Source organism: Aulonocara stuartgranti (assembly GCF_965226115.1).
Source record: "Aulonocara stuartgranti genome assembly, chromosome: 3".
NCBI classification, from domain to species: domain Eukaryota; kingdom Metazoa; phylum Chordata; class Actinopteri; order Cichliformes; family Cichlidae; genus Aulonocara; species Aulonocara stuartgranti.
Window position 1 is genome coordinate 67,481,024 of NC_138941.1, and position 22,933 is coordinate 67,503,956.

Consider the following 22,933-nt stretch of genomic DNA (forward strand, 5'->3'; position numbering starts at 1 on the left):
GTAAATCTGCAAACTGCCGCATTTGATTCCCAAAGAGCTATGAGCGGAAAAAGTGATAAGTCTTAGCATGGTGTGCCGTGTATCCTTTAAAACAAAATAAACATGGGGTCCTCGGGCTGTACAAACTACAACCCGAGGACTAAACAAGCCAAAGACCAAAGACTCCATCTCCAGATTAACCGGACATGAAAGTCTTGTTATTAAGAAAGACAAAGTAATATAGCAAAAAAACAGTAAAACTTACCAAATATGCATTTGCAGAGCGCTGTATCTTTAAATGCCATTTTTTGCTTTGTCTGGTCCTTGGTTTTTTTCCCTGCCCAGTTTAGTACCGAGGCCAGCTCGTTTGTAATGGCATAAGCCATTACACGGCGGACTCGCACCTCCAGTGTGGTCCTTCCAATCAAGGCAAAGCGTCTCACCTATAGACACATTTTAAGAGATGGAATTAGCATGTCTCATGTCTTAAATGTGTATGCAAGTGCTTGTGTGTTTAATCAACAAGCCGTTGTTATGTATTTAAATCACATCTGACAGCTATTACACTTTATAGTTACAAAGTGTACATAACCTTTATATACTTACCATTGCCTTATTTGCCTCTTGTGATTGAAGAGCTGGCTCTGCATTGTTTAGCTCCTCAATGTTGTGCAAGGGCAAATCCAGAGGCAGTATCCCAGCATCTACCGATTCATTGCAGCCGGTATTGCGGATGGCTCTGACCTCCTCACGGAGTTCGTTAACAGCTCTCGTCAGGTCTGACAGAAAAAGATAATTTTTTTTAAGTATTTAAGAATACAGACAACTTGTCAAAAGTTTCCTTGTGTCACACACAGATATGTACAAAGACACTAGACAGTATTTTATTACCTGGTATTTTCACTCGAGGGGCCCGGGGAAACCATTTTTTTTGTGGGCTGCTCATCCTCTGAGTCACTATATGTGTACAGGGGATTTGGTCTAAAGAAAAAAAGTTGAAAACGGTCATAAGTAATTACAAATGTGCTTTTGGAATATTTTTTCCTAAAGTTACAGTTTGATTTATAACAACACACACAGGAAACGGAGATGTGCAAGAAGGTACAGTATACAAGGGATTTTTGAAGTGCACAAGTGTACACGGCTTTGCATTTATAAAAAGTTTACAAGCTTCCACTTTTTGGACTATATTATGTGGTGATATAGCAGTATGCAAGCACCACAGATATGTACAAAAGACAAGATCATAAATTCTTAGCAATCAAAGATATGTTTGTGAAATAAAAAAAGTTTTACTTGTGCTTTCTTTTATGACTGGTCTGAGTTTCAGCTTCGGACTGAAGGTCAGACGTATCACAGTGTTCACTTAGATATTTCTGAAGACTGCGTTCTGCTTCGTGAAATGTGTCTGGAAGTACAAACACAATGTATGGCCAGACATAAATTAGGACACGAAAAACTTGTTATTGTTACATTTATACAACACCAATCCAGATGATACCCACCATGGCTTATTAGAAGTCGGACTGGTGCATAGGTGAGCCATGTTGCACCAGGATGAACTCTCCTCTTTACTGCATCGTGGATCCTGAATGTGTCTCATGGAGGATATGGAGGCCATGACAATTTCTCCCCATTTATCCTTGATCTAGGGACTATTTCTGTACCACCAGTGCTAAACTGCACAATGCACCAGTCTTTCATTTTTATCTTTTTTTTAATTTGGAGTCCTTTTTTGCCCTGTCTAGGATAAACAGGAAACAGATAATTACAATATATTTCATAGTCACTACAAAACTTGATCTATTGATTGAACTAAATAATAAATAATAGCTTAAAATGTATATAGGCAACAATTACAAGCAAACCCGTATATGTAAGCATTTAAACACTGAAGATAATAACATTAACAGTATTTTGTCTAAGTCTGCCATTGTAGGAATTCATGGCACCGAGACAAAAACTTGGCGCACAGTGTGGCGTCAAAATAGGCGCACACCTTTGACGCTGCGTTTTCTCCGTCTTCCTCGTCCACACGTAAATGCTAAACGCAGTTTACGTGTGGACAAAGGGTGCAAACGCAAGTTAGGTGAGCGTGCAGCGTAAAGTTTGAATTGAGTGCGAATCGAAGCGGGTGCTCTCCAATCATTAAAAGTAACAAAGTCATTGAACACATTTATACAGTTACCTTTACGTTTATCAATCATATAGCACAGATTTACAATTTTTTGTAGTACTATGCTAAAAAGCAACCACAGAGCGAAAGTCTGGGTCAAGCGCCGAGGCGACGGCAAGAACAAAGGAACCCTCGAAGCGTTAAAGCTAGCTTTGTAAGGGAATATAACAGAAAAGTATGAAACGAAAATGTTTTCTTTGTTGATAGACTTTGTTTGCAGTGCAATTTATTTGTTGCCGGATTGTAAGAAGAAAGTAGACACAATTTCGGGCTCCCACATTTTATCCGAAACTTTACATTAACAAGTTGTTTTTTTTTTTTTTACTGTTATTCAAATGCAACCGTGGAAATAACGAATAGAACAAAAGTCATTCATTCTTACCTTATACTAATCGTGGTGCAGGCCAGTGCAGTGCATGAACCGATGCCTTCTCCGGTCAATTCCGCTGAGAGTAAATCTAATGTCCCACTCTACTGTACAAGACAATGGTTACCTGGAGGGATGTACCAATGTGATAGGGGTGCTGCGGAATAGTCCAAGCAGCTTTTGCACATAAATAAGTGGTATAACATTCAATACTTAGTTTTAAAAGTTTACTTTTCGGCAACCACGCTTCAGCCATCTGCTTGTTTGGGGGTTTTTTTGTGAAAAAATTAGCCAAAGCCACTGCTGCTCTATGAATTCTGGGATATACTGGGCTGCGAATGATACACCTGACCCATCCTTCAAATCCGGGAAAGTGAAGGGCCCATTGGTGGCCTTCAGGCTACAACCCTGAATTGGGATACAGCCATAGAGTGGGGTGCTTGGCCTGTCCTCCACGCTGTTTATCTGGCTTTTTTTAGACTTTATTTTCATTGAAAGTTTTATAGTTTTTCCAAATTATAAATCCACATTTCCAATATATATGAAGGTGATCTGCCATAGTTTCCCCACAGTTTCTCCAGCAGGATCCATCTCTCGGTTGACCTTTTTGTTTGTATTTTATTTTGGGGGTTATAAAAAAAAACTAATAAAATTTTTCCATGTGAATTCCCTCCATGTGAATTCCAATTCCAATAACCCGAACTAGTAGTTTTCATCTGATTTCTTTTCAATTTTTCTTACATATTTAAATATTTTATAAGTTTAGCTATCAATTTATTTTTAATCTTACCTCTAGCTACCTGGCCTGACCTGTCTCCCCAATGTGATGTTTGTATTGTATGTACGGTCGGCAAGGTCTGTCATCTCGGTTGTGGGCAAAAGACCTGCAACTGACAAATAATGGCTATCTCATCATCATCTCATCATCACCTTTACCTTTACCTTTACCTTTATAAGCCTCTATTATAAGAGGGACTAGGCCTCTACTATGTTCTTCTGTAGTTTTTATGTTACTGTTAAAATAGGAGCTGACTTGGAGATATTGGAAAAAAAAAACTTAGTTTTCCAAACCATAGGTGTCTCTTAGCGAATCTATGCAAATTACATATTTTTGCTAAGAGACAAATGTGACATAGCAAAACTATGTAATCCTTCTTTTCCTGACATTGACCAAAATGGTCCAATCCCCCTTGTTAACCAATTTGTATAATGTCCATCTATTTATGCAGGGATAAATTCCCTATCATATGTGACCCATCTGAGTTGTTTCATGTTGGCTACTGATTTGAAGCTTTCGCATTCATCATACCATATCTTTAAAGGAGTTTTAGTCCACTCGTTTAGATTGTTTTTCTGTTCCAAATATATATTTTTTTATCTCCTAATATTGTTTGTAGTGGTAATTTTAATTGTGTCACATCTAAATATTCCCAAGGGTACAGCAACTTAATCTCATTCTTGTGAGATCTGAGATGACATGAAATGTTTGCTTTCTTGCTGTGGTATCATTTTTATGCTTTAAACAGGAGTTAACAAAGTCATCCTAACAAAACACACACTTACAAATCGTTTCCTTTTCTTCTGATCTACAGCCGCAGCCTATAGAGATTGACAGACCACGTGACTTAGCATAGTCACGCTAAGTCAGTTAGCTATGATTGTTGGTTTTTTCTCTGTATCTATGAAGCGCCTTGAGGCGACTTTAGTTGTGATTTGGCGCTATATAAATAAAATTGAATTGAATTGAATTGAAGGTATAGGTATGCATGATGTGCTGTGGAATGTTCGAGAGTATCTGTGATGGTGTATATAAGCTGTAAGGGTGGTGGCCATTATTTAGAGATGATCCCTGTGTTTGGCTGGAATGTTTCACATTCCACATTGCTTATTAAACGTACTTCAATCAAGCTCACAAGGTGTGGTGCAGGTTGTTCTTAAAATTTCCATAACAATTTGGCATTGGCACGCAGCATGACCCCCTATGAGCAAGCACTTTGGCGACGGTGGGAAGGAAAAACTCCCTTTTAACAGGAAGAAACCTCCGGCAGAACCAGGCTCAGAGAAGGGCAGCCATCTGCTGCGACTGGTTGGGGTGAGAGAAGGAAGACAGGATAAAAGACATGCTGTGGAAGAGAGACAGAGGTTAATAACAGATATGATTCAATGCAGAGAGGTCTATTAACACATAGTGAGTGAGAAAGGTGACTGGAAAGGAAAAACTCAATGCATCATGGGAATCCCCCGCAGCCTACGTCTATTGCAGCATAACTAAGAGAGGATTCAGGGTCACCTGGTCCAGCCCTAACTATACAGTGGGGCAAAAAAGTATTTAGTCAGCCACCGATTGTGCAAGTTCTCCCACTTAAAATGATGACAGAGGTCAGTAATTTGCACCAGAGGTACACTTCAACTGTGAGAGACAGAATGTGAAAAAAAAAAAATCCATGAATGCACATGGTAGGATTGCACATGGTAGTGTCTGTCTCCTGAATCCAAACTGGAAGCTGGTTCCACAGAAGAGGGGCCTGAAAACTGAAGGCTCTCCCTCCCGTTCTACTTTTAAATACTCTAGGAACAACAAGTAGGCCTGCAGAGCGAGAGCAAAGTCCTCTAATAGGGTGATATGGTACTATAAGGTCATTAAGATAAGATGGGGCCTGATTATTTGAGAGCTCGTATGTAAGGAGCAGGATTTTGAATTCAATTCTGGATTTAACAGGAAGCCAAAACAGGAGAAATCTGCTCTCTCTTTCTAGTCCCTGTCAGTACTCTTGCTGCAGCATTTTGGATTAGCTGAAGGCTTTTCAGTGAGTTTTTTGCAGAGGTGGGACCAAGTCATTGTTTTGCAAGTCTCAAGTAAGTCTCAAGTCTTTATCCTCAAGTCACAAGTCAAGTCTCAAGTAATGTCAGGCAAGTCAGAGTCGAGTCTCAAGTCACTGGTGTAAAAGTCCGAGTAAAGTCACAAGTCTGAAATTTTGAATTTCAAGTCCTTTCGAGTCTTTGAAAAAAAAGCGAAAAAATAATATTGCAGTTATATGCTAAATGTAAATATTAGACCATGTAATTTTTAAATTTGTGTTTTTCTCAACACATGACGAAATAGTGAACTTAGAAAATATACACAAATTGTGAAATTGCACCTCTTTAAAATGCAGCTCAATTAAACCTAGCTCCAAGAATAGTTTTCACCGACAGTTCTGAGATAAGCTGCATGTTATTCTTGGATGGGGTTGTAGGACCGGCTTTAAAATCGCATGACAAAAATATCATATACATTAAAAAAAAACTGCATCACCAACGTAGCCTGGATAAGATTTGCTAGTTTGATGAAGTCAGCTATCTCATCGTAGCATATTTATAATTATACGCTTCTTGGAGTGAGTGCATACACTCGTGAAGTTTAGTAACTTCAGGTCACTGCAACAAGCCCAGGTACAGTTTACTGACGGATGGGTGCAGGACCTTGAAATGCACCGTGTAGAACGAAAGACCATCGTACGTATCATAAGTTTACCAGTCTCACAAATCGTCGTCATAAATACACATTCGTTAACAGTTTATCAATATAACCTTTGAGCTCAACGGTAATTAATTAGTAGTGGAAATAATTTCTGGTTCATCACAGAAATGTAGCAGTGACAATAATATTGTATGTTGTCTGTGAAGGTTCTCAGTCATCCAGGTCTGGACTTCTTTAAGTTACTTGAAAACTTCAAGTAACTTAAAGAAGTCCAGACGCTTTTCTTTGCAAGCTCCTTTGACAATATTGTATGTTGTAATCGCACTGGGCAATTGGTGATACAAAAACCTGTTTTACCCTGTGAATAAATGTACATGTTTTTGTCAATGTACCATGGTAATAACAGAAGCGAAACGCAATATTGTGTCAGGACAATTCACTATTTATGCACAATAAACAAAGGAGCATAGCGCGGCAATTTCTGTTCAGAGCCAGACTTGCTTGTAACCTATATTACCAATTATGTTAAGAAAAATGACGTATTAACTACTACAAAACACTGACCTTTGTGGGAATGCTTGGAGCAGACTAACCTGTGAGCTGGAGTGTTCTGAGATGTTATATTTGGTCTTTGAATGGCTGCAATCCAGTTGCCTCTTTGTTGCTTCGGAAACATGGCTCGAACAATTTCTCTTCAACGACGTAATCCGATAACAACCGATCTCTTTACCCGTCGGGTTCCCGTGGTTGTCATGCGACCGGCTATTGCAGTTAATAATACAACGGCTTCTTGCCATTTTTTGTGTTTCTTTTTATCGCTGTGTGACTGATTTCAATTGAAAGCATGCGTGCGCTAGTACCTCTTGCCACGAGTTCCCAGAATCCTTTGCAGTTTTACCCCTGAATGACTTCACATTTTCAATCTCTATATAATATGCATGTTAAATTTTATATTTGGGATGAAATATCAAGTCTTTTCAAGTAAACCGGTTGAAGTCCAATTCAAGTCCCAGGTCATTGGTGTAAAAGTCCAAGTCAAGTCACAAGTCTTAGAACATTTTTTCAGGTCAAGTCTAAAGTCATAAAATTAATGACTCGAGTCTGACTCGAGTCCAAGTCATGTGACTCGAGTCCACACCTCTGGTTTTTTGGACATCCTGATAATAATAAATTACAGTAGTCCAGGCTGGAAGTAATAAAGGCATGAACTAGTTTTTCAGCGTCACTAAGAGACAGGATATTTCTAATTTTAGAGATGTTGCGCAAATGGAAGAAAGCAGTCTTACATATTTGTTTAATATGTGCGTTGAAGGACATGTCCTGGTCAAAAGTGACTCCAAGGTTCCTCACAGCGTTACTGGAGGCCAAGGTAATGCCATCCAGAGTAAGAATCTGCTTAGACACCATATTTCTAAGATTTTCAGGGCCGAGTACAATAACCTCAGTTTTATCTGAATTAAGAAGGGGGGGGGGGGGGGGGGGATGAAGGCTTAGCATCAGGCTTTCAGATGAATTAAAAGTCTGTCTTGGTCTTTCATTAATTAATAGGCTGGTGTTGCCACACCGCCCCCTCGGCCTGTGCTTTGAGATTTCTGGTAGTTAGAATGACTCGGGGGTGTTGATTCATTTAAACTAACATAATCATCCTGCTGCAACCAGGTTTCTGTAAGGCAGAGTAAATCAGTTTGTTCATCAATTATTAAGTCATGTACTAACAGAGACTTGGAGGAGAGAGACCTAATATTTAATAATCCACATTTCACTGTTTTACTCTTTGGTTCAGATGTGGATACTGTATTGTTCTTTCTTTGTAATTGTTTATGTTTAAGTTGTTTATTGCTGGTTTTTAGTTTGTTTTTTGTCTTTTTGGGAGCTGACACAGTCTCTATGGAGATGGGTTTTTCAGTCCAGCTCATCCTTGACCTTCTCCATCTCTTAGAAAGGTTATGACCACCCGTAACCTCCCTTAAAGCAGGATGTCTGGAGATCTTCCAGTCTACAATGGGTCCACCGTGAAGGTGCAATAACAAGGGGTCCACTTGTGATAGCATTCTACATGCATGAATACAACTGGTGAACACTAAAGTGAGGAAATAATATTACTATTACTAATGTGAAAATTGATTAATACATAAGAAAAGAAATCTGCCACCACATCATGAATAACATACCGCTGGTAAATACAGACAGAAATGAACAACTACAAGATTAAGTCTGCATGGCCCACAAGCTTATGCGACCCTAGGATGTTGCTGTCATCTTCCTGCTCCTGAAAAACATGCATACATCCACCCTTTTCCTTGTCTGGGTGGAGAAGGTGCAATCTTGCATATCAGTGTAAAGTCAGTCAAACATTTGTCCCCATTATCAGTCCAGTCAGTCCCCATATGTTTATTGCTGATAGCAGAACTTCTTATTTCGAATTAAGTTTCTACTGCTAGCTTGTTGTTTCATTAACATTAAAAAAGAAAGAAGTCTCTATCGTAGTCAGGCACAGCTAACTCCTGTTTGCAAGTTAACTTAGCCAACCACACTGTTTGTTGTTAACAGGTACCCCCTCATGATGTGTGCCACTTCCTATCTGATTTTTGCTCCCCCTATATGGAGGAATACAATAGCCACACACTTCAAAAACAGAATTCTGTGCTTAGATAATGAATTGTAGAATAAATTCTGCATTTGTAAAGTCATTTTTGAATTCCACATTAACAAAGTGATTTTTGAAATGTTTTATGAGGTGCTTGGAAATGTTGTAGGTGGCTGAGTTTATACTGCTACCAATGTTTCTGAGCGGGACTCCTTTGTGGAACTATGGAAGTCCATATATACAGGGTGTAGCATCCCCTGGGTAAATGCGGTGATGTGCGGGGTAGTCAGTGGCTTTTATCCTTTCAGGTGCTTGTAGGGCCTACAAGGCTTTCACCTGGGCTTTCACCTTGAAGCTTCATAGGTCTTGTTGTCACTAAGGAGTGTAGTAATGTTTATTTGCTCTGCTTCTTTTTTATCTGGAATACAATAAATATATATACTTTTTTGTGCCCCAGCTGAGTAACAGCAGAAGAGTCTGGTGGAGCAGCAGAGGAACAATTTCAGCCATTTGGACTCAGCTCAGCCACTACAGAGGAAACAATGACTTCAACACAAAAAGTGAGAAAAATATCACAGTTACATTGTTATCGAAACTGTGTGCACAGCTGGTTGGTTTTTAAAAACTCTTTAACACCAGCTTTATATTTCCATCCTGGGCTCATCCATATATAGAGATTGACAGACCATGTGACTTTCGCGCATTTCATTGTGGGTACGAGTGGCAATAAAATCAATACACCGCATCAAGCACTAGCATTTCCAGCACCTGTAATCATAAATTTTGTGCTTTTAATCCCAACTTGCATTTTATTAGCCTCAAAAACAGTTATGTACAAAACGATGGTGAACACGGCAGGTCTGTACAAAGACAGAGTTGACGAAAAGGCATAAAAAAAAGTACAAGGAAAATATCTGAATGAAAGGGTTAGACCCATACAAGCATACAGAGTGGAATAAGGATGTTACTGTGCTGCCCAACTTTCATCACGCACATATTTATTATTATATAGTCCTAAGTGTGAGTGCACACACTCACAAAATGTTTAGTAACTTCAGGTCCCTGCAACAAGCCCAAGTCCAGTTTACTTTGGTGATTTGTACATTCCTGCACTTTGTAAGCTGGTTTTCCTACAAAACACAACAAACGTTAGCCCGCAAAGCCACAGTGAACAAAGCAGCAGAGCGCAACAAATTCAATTCAAATCAATATAAGACTTATTTGTAACCTACATCAACAATTATGTTATTATAAATTACGTAATAACTACAACAGAAGACTTACCTTTGTGGAAATGCTTGGAGCAGACTAACATGTGAGCTGGAGTGTTCTGAAACGTTATATTTGGTCTGCAATCAAGGCCATCCGTCAGCTCTTTGTTTCTTCGGAAACATGGCTTAAACAATTTCTCTTCCATGATGTAATCTGATAAAAACCGATCTCTTTACTCGTCGGATTCCCGTGGCTGTCATGTGATCGGCTATTGCAGTTAATAATACAACAGCTTCTTGCCATTTTTTGTGTTTCTTTTTATTGCTGTGTGACTGTTTTCATGTGAAAGACTGCGCTAGTACCGCTTGCCACTCATACCCACAATCCTTTGTGGTTTTACGTCATATTTTCAATCTCTATACTGAATCTACATTCTCAACCAAAAACCGCAGAAGTTAAAAGAACATACAAAGGTCATATTTTATCAGCACATATAAATAATAAATATATATAAACAACAATATCATCAGTTCAACTCATAATTATTTATGAAGTGAAAGATTTTCTCCACTGATCAGTATTTCTTCAATAATGTACTTTTCATTACAACTCTCATTGAAGCACATCATTGTAATGTGATACTATGACCAGAAGGTGATGGTAACACACCATCAATGTCTTTGTTGACATGTTTGATTCCACCAACGGAGGGAGTTTCAGTTTGTTCCACGACTGCATTTCACTCACTGCCTCTGTTTGTATCTCTGTCACTGCAGGACCAACATGCAGCAAGAAGTCAGCGCTCTCAGGAGGCCGACAAACCTCACAGAAGAAAGGGAGAGAAAACCTCCAGCTGTGATGAGTCTTTTACTCAGGCTGGAAACTTAAAAAAACATCAACTCATCCACAGTGGAGTTAAACCTTACAGCTGTGACTTGTGTGGAAAGTCTTTTACCCAGGCTGGAGGCTTAAAAACACACCAATTAATCCACAGTGGAGTTAAACCTTTCAGCTGTAACTTGTGTGGAAAGTCTTTTACCAAGGCTGGAGACTTAAAAATACACCAACTCGTCCACAGTGGAGTTAAACCTTACAGCTGTAACTTATGTGGAAATTCTTTTACCCAGGCTGGAACCTTAAAAACACACCAATTCACCCACAGTGGATTTAAACCTTTCAGCTGTAACTTGTGTGGAAAGTCTTTTACCAAGGCTGGAGACTTAAAAATACACCAACTCGTCCACAGTGGAGTTAAAAATTACAGCTGTGAATTGTGTGGAAAGTCTTTTGCTTGAAATAGCAACTTACAGAGGCATCTAATTGCCCACTCTGGAATTAAGGCGTACAGCTGTGACTTTTGTGGCAAAAGTTTCAGCGACAAACGGTACCGAAATATTCACCTACGGATTCACACTGGAAATTGTGTTTACTGCTGTGATCAGTGTGGGAAACTGTTTCCAACAGATGCACAGATAAAACAACACATGTTTACCCACACTGAGGAGAGACCTTATAAATGTGACCTTTGTGAGAAGACGTTTAAAGCTCCACATCAGCTGAAAAAACACCAACAGATCCACTCCTGAAAGTAACTCTACAAGTGCAGTTACTGTGAGGTATGGATTTTTTTTTTGTCTCTTTATTTTAACCTCGGTAAGCTCAGTGTTATAATATATTGATTAGAAGCAGAGCAACACAGATGGATCCAGTTCTCAACCCTGTCGTCACTGTGGTGGTGGGAAAGAGTTTCTTTGTAAGCTTTGTGGAAAAGCTTCCAATCAATTATGGGACCTAAAACCACATCAATGTAGACACACTGGAGACAAAATGAACTACTGCAAAGAATGTGGGAGAAGCTTCCACATACCAAGTACATTAAAATACACAAACTCTTCCACAGTGTGGTGATAAAGCACATCTGTGATTAGTGTGGGTCATCCTTCACCACTGGACATGAGCTTAAAGGAATAGAATTAGAATAGAATTCAACTTTATTGTCATTGCACAGGTACAGGGCAACGAAATGCAGTTTGCATCCATCCAGAAGTGCTTTAGTGATATAGGTATATTACAATATATATTAGCAATAGTATAGATATGTAAGTATATTACAGAAATGGGTCTATTATGGTATGTTATAATGTACACGGTATGAAGTATGTTGTGAATATTCTATAACTAAGTATGTACAGGCTGTAGTGAGTACAAGCTATGTACAGGATATGAACAGGATATAAATATGAAAAACTATACAGAATATGAAATAAATAACTTTACAGAAATCTGAGATATACAGCTATACAGAAATGGGAACTATGCAAGTTGTAAACAGTTGTAGGATTAAAGATTATCGAATGTACAGAATGATTATTTACACAGAGCTATACAGTAGTGCAGTTAAGATAAGTGAGATATAATTCCTACAGAGGCTATATAAAGTGCTAGTGGTTGTGAGTGGTGGTTCACTCCATGTTATTATTGTGTGTTTGAGGGTACAGTTGTCCATTGTGGGGGTGTGTATGTTCAGTCCATGAGTTTAACGTGGGTCAGATGTCAGGAGGCAGAGTTCAGGAGTCTGACAGCTGTGGGGAAGAAGCTGTTCCGGTAGCTGGTGGTCTTAGTCCGGAGGCTCCTGTGGCGCCTCCCAGAGGGCAGGAGGGTGAAGAGTCCATGTGATGGGTGACTGGGGTCTTTGATGATTTTCCCAGCCCTTTTCAGACACCGCTTCCTGTAAATGTCTTTTATGGCAGGAAGTGGTGCTCCGGCGATGCGCTGGGCAGTTTTCACAACCCTCTGCAACGCCTTCCGGTCCGAGGCAGAGCAGTTCCCGTACCAGACTGTTATACAGTTGGTCAGGATGCTCTCGATGGTGCAGCGATAGAAGTTCACCAGGATGTCTGAGGACAGGTGGTTCTTCCTCAGAGTCCTCAAGAAGAAGAGGCGCTGGTGAGCCTTCTTGACCAGCTTGGAGCAGTTGGTCGTCCAGGTGAGATCCTCGGAGATGTGGACTCCCAGGAACTTGAAGCTGCTCACACGCTCCACAGCCGTCCCCTTAATGTGGATGGGTGGATGTGGATCAGCATTCCTCCTGTAGTCCACGATGAGCTCCTTGGTCTTCTCGGTGTTAAGCAGCAGGTTGTTTGTGTCGCACCACTCAGCCAGACGATCCACCTCCTCCCTGTAGGCGGCCTCATCGTTGTCACTGATGAGGCCAATCACCGTGGTGTCATCTGCAAACTTAATGATGGTGTTGAAACCATCAGCAGGTCTGCAGTCGTGGGTGAAGAGGGAGTAGAGGAAAGGGCTCATCACACAGCCTTGTGGTACACCGGTGTTCATTGTGATGGTAGATGAGCAGTGGTTATCCAGCCGGACATGTTGGGGGCGGTTGGTCAGGAAGTCCAGTAACCATTTGCAGATGAGGGAACTGATGCCCAGGTCTGTCAGTTTCCTGATGAGTTGTGAGGGGTGGATTGTATTGAATGCTGAACTGAAGTCTATAAACAGCATTCTGGCGTAGGTGTTGTTGTTGTCCAGGTGTGAGAGGACAGAGTGCAGTGCGATGGAGACTGCATCCTCTGTGCTCCTGTTCTGGCGGTATGCGAATTGGTGGGGGTCCAGGGTGGGGGGGAGACAGGATTTGAAGTGTGCTAGGACCAGCTGCTCTAAGCACTTAGTGATGATGGGGGTGAGTGCTACTGGGCGGTAGTCATTGAGGCAAGATGGGTTGGAGTTTTTGGGTATCGGGACGATGGAGGTGGATTTGAAGCAGGCCGGTACCATAATCCATCATCATGGGTGGCTGTAGCTCAGATGGCAGAGCAGGTCAGCCACTAATCAGAAGGTCGGTGGTTCGATCCCAGGCTGCCTCCTGGTTGCATGCCAAATATCCTTGGGCAAGATACTAACCCCATGTTTGCCTACTGGTGGTGGTCAGAGGGCCCGGTGGCGCCAGTGTCCGGCAGCCTCGCCTCTGTCAGTGCGCCCCAGGGCAGCTGTGGCTACGATGTAGCTTGCCATCGCCAGTGTGTGAATGTGTGTGTGAATGGGTGAATGACTGAATGTAGTGTGAAGCGCTTTGGGGTCCTTAGGGACTAGAAAAGCGCTATACAAATGCAGGCCATTTACAAAATGTAATCAAATGGAAAAGGCCCTTTTTGAAACTTGTTTTATTAGTTTTAACCTTTTAACTTTATGCATCAAGAAAATTTTAATTATATGCAACATTCTCTGACTGGAAGAAATTTGTTTAATATTTAAACCTATTTTCTGCACATTCCAGCACATAAAATAAAATCTTTTTTTGTGTGTTTACACTCACTCTTTCAAATAGATGCAAGTAAAACACAGCAGAAAATAAATAAAGTCAAAGACTAGCGGTCCTGTTGCCTTATTTTCACCTGTAAAGCAGGAGCAGGGTAGGCGGAGGTTTATCCTGGTGCAGGTGTGCCGCAGCAGTCAGTGGAAGAATCCAGCAGTTTCTCTGTGAATTTCCCATTACGTTGTTGCGCACTCGGTGCTTTCTTGGAAGTTTAGGGGGCTTTTTTCACTGTAAAAATAAGTTTTCTTCCCACCCACAACGGACACTAATGTTTTTGTCAATTTTTATGGAATCAAACTTAAAATAAGGTCAGTACTTTCACGCTTTAAATGCTGCACGCTCATACCCTCTCCCGCACTGATATATGATCCACTGTTGATCTGCACACAGCTGTTGTCGTGAACGTTGCACTTGCTTACGTCACTGTCATGAGACATTCTCGCAAAAAAATCACGGTTTTAGTAACGGAGTAACGCAGCGTTCCTACGGGAAAGTAACAGTAATCTAATTACCGTTTTTGCAATAGTAATCCCTTACTTTACTAGTTACTTGAAAAAAGTAATCGAATTACAGTAACCCGTTACAAGTAACGTGTTACTGCCCATCTCTGCAAGTAACCATCTTGGGAAAGAACAATACAAAACATTCTATTTAAGGCCTGTGACATCAAGATTCAGTTAAACAACAATTATAACTAAACAATTTGAGGTAATGTTAGTTTCCATTAACATTGAATTAGGTTACTGAATTGGCAAACACCTCCCTATTAACATTACCCATTTTACCCCAATAACTAAAGAATTTAGCACTTGCAGGTCAAAACCTTTATTCAAGAGACGCAAAAATAACATTGATACAGTGACTGTCAAAAATTACAGCACTGATCATACTGTGACATCTTGGTTCAAAACAGCACACTTAGAAATATTCAACGTTCTTTACATCAACCGAATGAAACTGAAAATACCATTTCACATGACCCATATGGGATATTTAGACTGTATAACTGTTCACGCTACATCTCTTCACTAGTAAAAGAAAGAAAAATACAAACAGACAAACAGAGAACTTGTACAGAGCAAAAGGAAAAACAAACAACAACTAAAAAAATGGCCCTGTCCTCATGGCAGTTGCAGAGTATATAAAAATGAACCCTGCGATCTGTTTCTGGAATTGAACTTGAAAAATGCAGCAGAACAAGTGTGAGATTTAAATGTCCTCTCACCTAGAGCTGATCACCTCACATGCATAACAGTGAGCTTTCCTTGCAGGAGCAGTTTTGTCTTGTGAGCTTTTCTTGAGAGCTGAGTTGCTACTCCATTACACCCTTTGAATCACCTCAAAAATGTAGCAGATTTGTGATGGGTAACTCATATTGAAGGAATAAAAAAAGTCCAAACAGCATGGCTACTGCAAAGGTCACGTTATCCAGATCTTGAAGAACTACTATACCCTCGATGATGATGCCAACATCAGAAAAGTCATTGCCTGGCGCATCCTCTGGAGACAGATGTTCATTGTGGTTTTCTCAATCTGTGCAGTAGCCTCAGTCAAGTCCTGGTTAAACACAAAACATTTCTTTAAGATTCCTTTTTAAACTCATCTCTTTTGAATCTACCAGTTCTAATGGTAGATTAATTTAAACCAATGCAAGCAACATAGTAAATAGCTATAGCCAAAGAGTGGCCTGCCATGCTGCCATTCATGGTCTAACAGAGTTTCTAAGAGAGAGTGAAAAACATAATAATTTAAAATGCTTTACATTAGTTTTTGTTAGAAAGACACCGGCCCATCAGAAATCCAGGTTATGTCACTCAGAAGATGTTAGAATTTAGACTTTCAGCCTCACAATTTGGTTAGCTGTTGGTCAGTTGGTCATTTTTTTTTTCAAACAAAAGCTAATGTAAATATTGGTGGGATTTTCCTTTGTTCACTAGAATGACAAATTTAAAGTTTTTTCACACTGATGTGACCCCTAATACAGGGGTGGGGGTGGGGCCTCAAGAGTTCACTACCAGGCCTCATGTGAACTTCAAATATTAAAGAGGACTACTGGTCCTAACCAGTCCAATGAGGATCAAGTGGATAACTAAATGCATTTTTAAATGTTGCAAAGCCACAATCTACTCATAAAACACTCACCATGAACTCCTGCACCAAGATGTTGCAATTGTCTTTCACACACATGTGGAGCACTTTGATGAGGGCCTCCCTTCGAGCATCAATGTCATCCTTAAGTATAACAAAGAAAACAGAGATTTTTTAACTTTTTAGTAGCACATAAGAAAATGATCCCAGACAAAAACTCTTGACTTTTTAAACCAGTCAACATGCAACACCAGCATCTACAAAGCAATATCAAAAGTTCCTGTTTGACATTAACTTTATGGATATATCGTTTCCAGAACATATATATAGGGACCACTGTACAACAATTTCCAGTAGCACTGCTGATATATGAAATGGTGAGTTTTGAGGTTGTCTTCAAACACGTGCATTGTACTAGAAAAAGGTGTTTGAAGGATTAAAAATGTAAAAAGTAATGACTAGTTTATATTTATGAAAAAACCTTTATGCAGAAAAAGTAGCAAAGAAATAAAAACATAACACATGGACACTTTTTCCACGAACAAGCTGAAGAGATGGATTTTTTTTAATAAACCCATATTGTTAAAAAAAAAAATTAGAACCAAATTTCTTTATCAGCTGCATGAATAGTAAAAAAACACAATTTCGTTTTAGCTGTCAAAGTCGATTTAACTGAAGTTACGTGTTTCCGGTTACTGTGGAGGTCACGTGTTTCTGGTTAGTGTGGAGGTCGCAATATGGCGCTCACCGGTGGGTGCAGCCAGACGCTCTTGAAAAAAGGGAGAAGGGTCTGGCTGCAGCCACTGTGGAGCTCCACAGTAACCGGAAACACGTGACCTCCACAGTAGCCGGAAGCACGTGACCTCCACACTAGCCGTAAACACGCATGGATACCGTGGAAGTCTTACAAGTTGATCGCAAAGGTTGGTTAAGTCTTTCTTAAATAAATTTGCCGTTAGTGATTTCATAATTCTAGGAATCGTCTAGTTTTCTTACAATGATCATGTTGCCACTTTTTTTGCGTTACAACAACATTCCTCCTTATTTTAATGTTTTTTCATCGTGCTCCATGGCAGAGAAACACACAGATATGTTTTTTCCTGGGCCTGGTTTAAGTAAGAGAGCTGGATTAACGACTTCTGTGGGCGAGAAGAAGCAAAAAACACATTTTGCATTAGAGTATGATTTATTGTTGGCGTCAGAGATGCAAAATAATGAATACTTCAATACTGTACTTAAGTAGAATTTTCTGGTATCTTTACTTTACTGCTGTACTTTTTTGTGCCTACTGTATACTTCTTTATACTTCTACTTCTCACATTTTAGCACGCGTATCTGTACTTTGTAATCCGTACATTTGTAAATCAGCCCCCCGCACGCGTGCTTTGGACGCAAGATTACTTCAAAATTTTGTACATAAATTATATTTTAGACCCTGTACTTCTTACTTCGACTTAACTAAAAAGTCGAGTCAGTGCTTTTTAAACAGAGGTATCTAAACTGTAGTAAGGAACGTGTGTACTTGTGACACCTTTGGTTAGCGTCAACACTGTAAATTTCGTCACAAACAGATTTATATATTTATCAATACTTCTATTCATCATTCTTTTCTGTACAGCTTTTTTATTGCCCAGATTTTAGTTAGCCCCTGTTCAATTGACTGTTATATGTCTGTCTGTTTCTCTCTCTGTTTTAGATGCACATATCAATCTGGAATTCGGGCTTAAAGCCAGAATTGCAGGAATGCAACACGTGTTGCAGAGGACTCTTTCACTGCCCTCTGTGCCCCACTTTCAGCCCTACTGTCAGGGCAAAGATTGAGGAGCATCTAAGTGTGCATATAAAAAATGCTTTGCCTTTCAAAGGTATGTTTGTATTAAATATACTTTATAGTTATAAATATGCACTTTTTTAAGCACTTCTGCAGTATCTTTGTTGACTTAAAAGTTGCTGTTGATATTGTACAGTTCAGTGCATTCATCTGCAACAAAAATAGTGTTTTTATAAAATATATTTTTATTTACTTTTCACCACTTTTCTTGACATAACTTTTGTGATCCATACCATTTTGCTTTCATTATTGAGGTTGGCTTAGATGTTTTTGTTAACATGTACAATCTGATTGCTAGACAAATTGATTGCATTCTATACAACTACATTTAAATTACGTCTGTCTACTTGTTTGTTTGTTTGTTTGTTTGTTTGTTTGTTTGTTTTTCTCTTACAGATAAAATGATATGCCGGTGCAGGCTGCCTCGTAGGACAACAGGACACTTTCACCGCCCTGTCTGTAAGATTACAATCATACGGCGTGGGGATATGGCAAGGCATATATTGTCTTGTCAGCATTCTTCAATGCCAAGTCAGCCACCATTATCAGGACTGCTCCCCGCTGAACTCTCCAAGGAGACCCGTATTCCTCCGGCAGTACTCTTCGAGGAGCCCTGGCTCCCCCCCAAGGTTTTGTCTTCGGTATCTGAACCATTTTCTGAGTCTTTGTTAGAACATTCATATGCTCTACCCTCTGTGTTCAATAAAACTGCAGCTGATGGAAAGTCCATGAAAATGACATGCCCTCACTGTGGCCTTACTCTTCGTAGCTCTGGCAAGCTATTTGCACACTGGAGAGAGGAAGCCAAAGCTGTGCTTGAAGGACAACACGTGCCCATTTTCAGACTGAAAAAGCACAAGTTCCAGGAAGTCAGTCAGGTCAGTATTCACTTTAAACAGTAGTGTAATTACATGGTTAGTGACATTTGAATAACTGTTAAAAACTGTTCTGCAACAGAGAAATAACTATGTTTTTATCCCCATTTGCCTGACACAGGAGCCAGCAGTTGTTGAAGATCTGCGTCCTGCTGTGCAGTGGGTTGTCCAAAATAAGGCACTTTTCCGTGGACACGTAACAATGCCAAAATATCTGTCCTTAAATCAAGGGGACCAGCAGAGGGTCTTAAGAGACATGTCAGAGGAAGAAGACACTGGAGCAAGGGACTTGTTCCTCTTTGTTTTTCAGTTTGCAGAGGACATGGAGCTCTTTTTGAAAGCATGTGCTGATGAGCAGGGACTAAGGGTCAGTGCTATGACATGTAATGGACAAATGAAGGCACTGGCTGTGTTTGTTTGTTTGTTTAATATGTCGTCGTTGTTGTTTTTTTGTTTTGTTTTTTACATAGTACAAAATTCCAATTAAACTTATTTCAAAATGTTGTTCACTTTATTCTGTGTCCATACTTATAATAAAGGATTACAGTGTAACAGCATTAAATGTAAATGTAACAGCATTTTTTTTAAAACTTGTATTTTCAAAATAAAAAGCTTATTGTTGATATTAACAGTAAAGAATTGTAATCAATAATATTTTTATACATTTTAAACATTAACACTCTGTGCTCTATCCTGGCCATTTGTGGACACTTCACTTATTCTTTTTTTACTACTGCACTGCAGTGGACCAAAACAATGACACGGGTTTGATCTTAAGGATCTAATAGTTGTGTGTGTTGTGCATGACATTGCCACACAAATATGTATTTGCAAGATAGAGTAGAATAAATTATGATGCATGAAATATTACATAGGCTGCAGTGAATTTCTGCTGATACAGCCAATTGAGCTTTGAGTTTCCCAGTCAAACTTATCTTTGAAGCACATGCTAACAACACTTTTACTCTTTTACATTTCATAACAAGACACCATAGCCAAAATATTAACAAAATATATATTATTAAAAAATTCAAAGCTGCACATACAGCAACAAACACCGTTAGTAAATGTGTCCTGGAGTTTATGCAGGTGCAGAAAGTGCTGCTGCTGTAAGTAAGCCTAACAGCTTACAGATCACTTATTTTTCTGGAAAGATGGTAGGAAGGGCATCACTGCTCATTTCTACAGTCTCCCAGATCTTGGAATACAATCCCTTTGTACCATGAAACCACTTCGCAGTACTAGGAGTCCACTAAAACCTATAAAGAGAGTGATCCTGGAAGAAACGGGGCACACACTAGTGACCTCAACAATTGCAAGACAGCCTTTTCCCCGATGCTCAGATGGGGGGAAAAAAAGGAAGTTTCATGAAAACATTAGGACTTTATCACCGTTTTATCTGAAAAGTTAATGGTAATATATAACCTAACTGGCTATAAAGAGTAAAACATTTAGATACAGTTTTGATTTTGATGAAAAGGACTGGTGCTATTTTAAAGAGTCACATCGGTAAAAGTAGATAAATGTTTTAAGAAATACACATTTTATAGCATTTTGTGAACATACACAAAAAGTGGCCATTTTTGGCAACAAACAAGCTGAGAGAGAGTTTTATATTTTTTGCTCTCCTTGAACAAAAATAATAGTGCATAATAATCAATGTTGATGTTAATCAATTAGATGTCCCAGACTCTACTATTAATAATACAGCAGTCCCTCGTTTATCGCTGGTGTTACGTTCTAAAAATAACCCGCGGTAGGTGAAATCCATGAAGTAGCCAACTTTATTTTTTACAATTATTATAGATGTTAAGACTGTAAAACCCCTCACTACATGCTTTATACACTTTTCTCAGACAGGCATGAACATTTTCACACTTTTCTCTTTTGTTTAAACACTCTTAGAGTTCAAACCTTCGTAGAAACATAAGTCCAGTATTATGGAATGAAACCTAAAGGTGCATTTGAGGGTGCAAAACGTTTCGTCGGCATTGTTGTGTTTGTTTGGGAGAAAACTTCCAAACATACAGTACAGCACTTCAGAGTTACACTGCTAGCGATCGAAGATTTATGTAAATTCGACAAGCTAAACGCATTCTGTACTGTACAGCAGGAGTCCCCAACCTTTTTGCACCACAGACCACTTTAATGTCAGACAATATTTTTAGGGAACGACCTTTAAGGTGTCGCGGATAAATACAACAAAAGAATAAAAAAAAGAAACTGTGGTATTTTCTAAATGTAATAATAAACATAACTTGAGCTGTGCGCCAACAACAATGACAGTGACATCCTCCTCTCTGCTTTTTAAGGCTCTCTGGTCGCTATGGTAACGCGTAAATAGTTCTTTCAAAATAAGACACACAACTACAACCATACATTTCACACCGGAGGATCAACCCTCGCGGAACGGTTAGGGACCGCTCCTGTACAGGAGACACTGGACTAGATTGATTGACAATGGTCTACAGCAATCACAACGCGATGTACTGTAAAAAAAAAATCAGCGAAACAGCAAGTGTCACTTTTGGCCACGAACAATTTAGGGGATGGTGAATTTTTTTGAACAAACCCAGAGTGTTAAAAAGAACCCCCACTTAAAACCATTTTTTATTTCTCAGCAGCATCAATAGTAACAAAAACGCAATTTAGTTTTCGCTGTCAAAGTCGATTTCACCGAAGTTACGTGTTTACGGCTAGTGTGGAGGTCACGTGTTTCCAGTTACTGTGGAGGTCACGTGTTTCCGGTTACTGTGGAGCTCCACAGTGGCTGCAGCCAGGTGCTCTTGAAAAAAGGGGGCGATCCACAGCCGCTCACTTTCTGACTACCAGTTTGTCCAAGGACACTACCTTGTGACGTAGGTGGGTAGTGTCCTTATGAGCATCCTTCCCCTGCATTCAGACACAGCAAATGTTCTGATCCCATAGGAGCGCTATTGGCGCTAATTTTGAAATAACGCATCACGTGATTACGTTGCGCAGCTTAGTCACGTGGCCGCACAGCAAAAAAATCGCTGCAGAGCTGGGTAAAGGGGGCGGAGCAAAGTGCGTGTGCAGGAGAGGAGTCGAGCAGAGACAGCTGCTTTTTCGTGAAACGGGAGTAAAGTAGTAAACTTACAGGAACATATACAACTACCTACTTTTCAATCGATACCTGCATCGATCTGCCCACCGTTGTCTCTTGGATTGTAGCTTAATCACAGAGTTCTCTCGTTTGTGAGCTCATCTAAAGGTAAGCACGGAGCTAACTTTGATGTGGTTTTAGTTTATGTTGAGTTTTTCTCTAGTGAGAATAATAGATTGCTTACTATACATTGAAGTTAGAGAGACTGTAGAGTTTGTGATTGCTTGCAATATTCTAATATGGCGGTTGCTAGAGGGTAAGAGTACATATAGAAAAAATTATCTTGGAATATGAACAAAAGAATGGAGTGCAGGGCAAGAGAACAGCCAACCCCCACCCCAGGACATGAAGCCACAGGTACAAGCGTGGGGGAGGGTAATCAGCTTTTCTTCTGACAATGCTGTCTGTGTCTGCTCGTCTTGTTGAGAGCTCAGTGGATCTGAGTTCGACTACTCCGCCTATGCTGCACTGTCGAGCGCAGATCCACTGAGCGCAGCACACGCTAGCAAGACAGAAGCTAAGCTTGTTGCAACCAATGACTCTATAAAACATGGGAGGACATAAGATAAGATAAGATAAGATAAGATAACCTTTATTAGTCCCACACGTGGGAAATTTGTTTTGTCACAGCAGGAAGTGGACAGTGCAAAAGTTATGAGGCAAAAATTATAATACAATAAGAATAAATACAGTACACAACTGTACAGAATAGAATAAAATAAAATACTATATACAGTAGAATAAAATAAAATAAATATACAATAAGATAAAAATAGAATACAAATACAAATACTATATACAACTGAGTAAAAATACAACGATGACAGAAAGGATTATTGCACTTAGTATTATTGCATATGTATGGATGTGTGTGCTTGATCAGTTAAAGTCTTTATTATGGAGTCTGACAGCA

General features: G+C 39.7%; 2 protein-coding genes and 1 long non-coding RNA gene across 7 annotated transcripts in view; 1 reads left to right on the plus strand and 2 right to left on the minus strand.

Moving 5' to 3' along the window:
• Positions 1-22,933, minus strand: part of LOC309695629 (uncharacterized protein) — a 409,672-nt gene that overhangs the window by 317,428 nt on the left and 69,311 nt on the right. The window lies entirely within an intron of this gene.
• Positions 1-22,933, plus strand: part of LOC309694288 (uncharacterized protein) — a 79,239-nt gene that overhangs the window by 40,593 nt on the left and 15,713 nt on the right. Inside the window, exons 1-6 of one of the 3 annotated variants that reach the window (XR_014272836.1) lie at positions 7,866-8,067; positions 9,027-9,129; positions 10,558-11,397; positions 17,887-18,055; positions 18,418-18,899; positions 19,018-19,607. The exons of 1 other annotated variant lie outside the window; for it this stretch is intronic. The gene's annotated coding sequence lies outside the window, so the exon portion shown is untranslated. Of the gene's footprint in view, positions 1-7,865; positions 8,068-9,026; positions 9,130-10,557; positions 11,398-17,886; positions 18,056-18,417; positions 18,900-19,017; positions 19,608-22,933 lie in introns of those variants that run through there. One more of the 3 variants, XR_014272835.1, reaches the window with a different exon arrangement.
• Positions 2-2,181, minus strand: LOC309696847. 3 transcript variants are annotated; one of them, XR_014273677.1, is made up of 4 exons: positions 1,485-2,181; positions 1,276-1,387; positions 586-960; positions 2-422 (listed from the first exon to the last, which is right to left on the minus strand). It is a non-coding gene; the product is annotated as an uncharacterized lncRNA (long non-coding RNA). The 3 variants fall into 3 exon arrangements; XR_014273678.1 differs by having other exon boundaries at positions 586-758; positions 871-960; positions 1,276-2,181; XR_014273679.1 differs by having other exon boundaries at positions 1,276-2,181.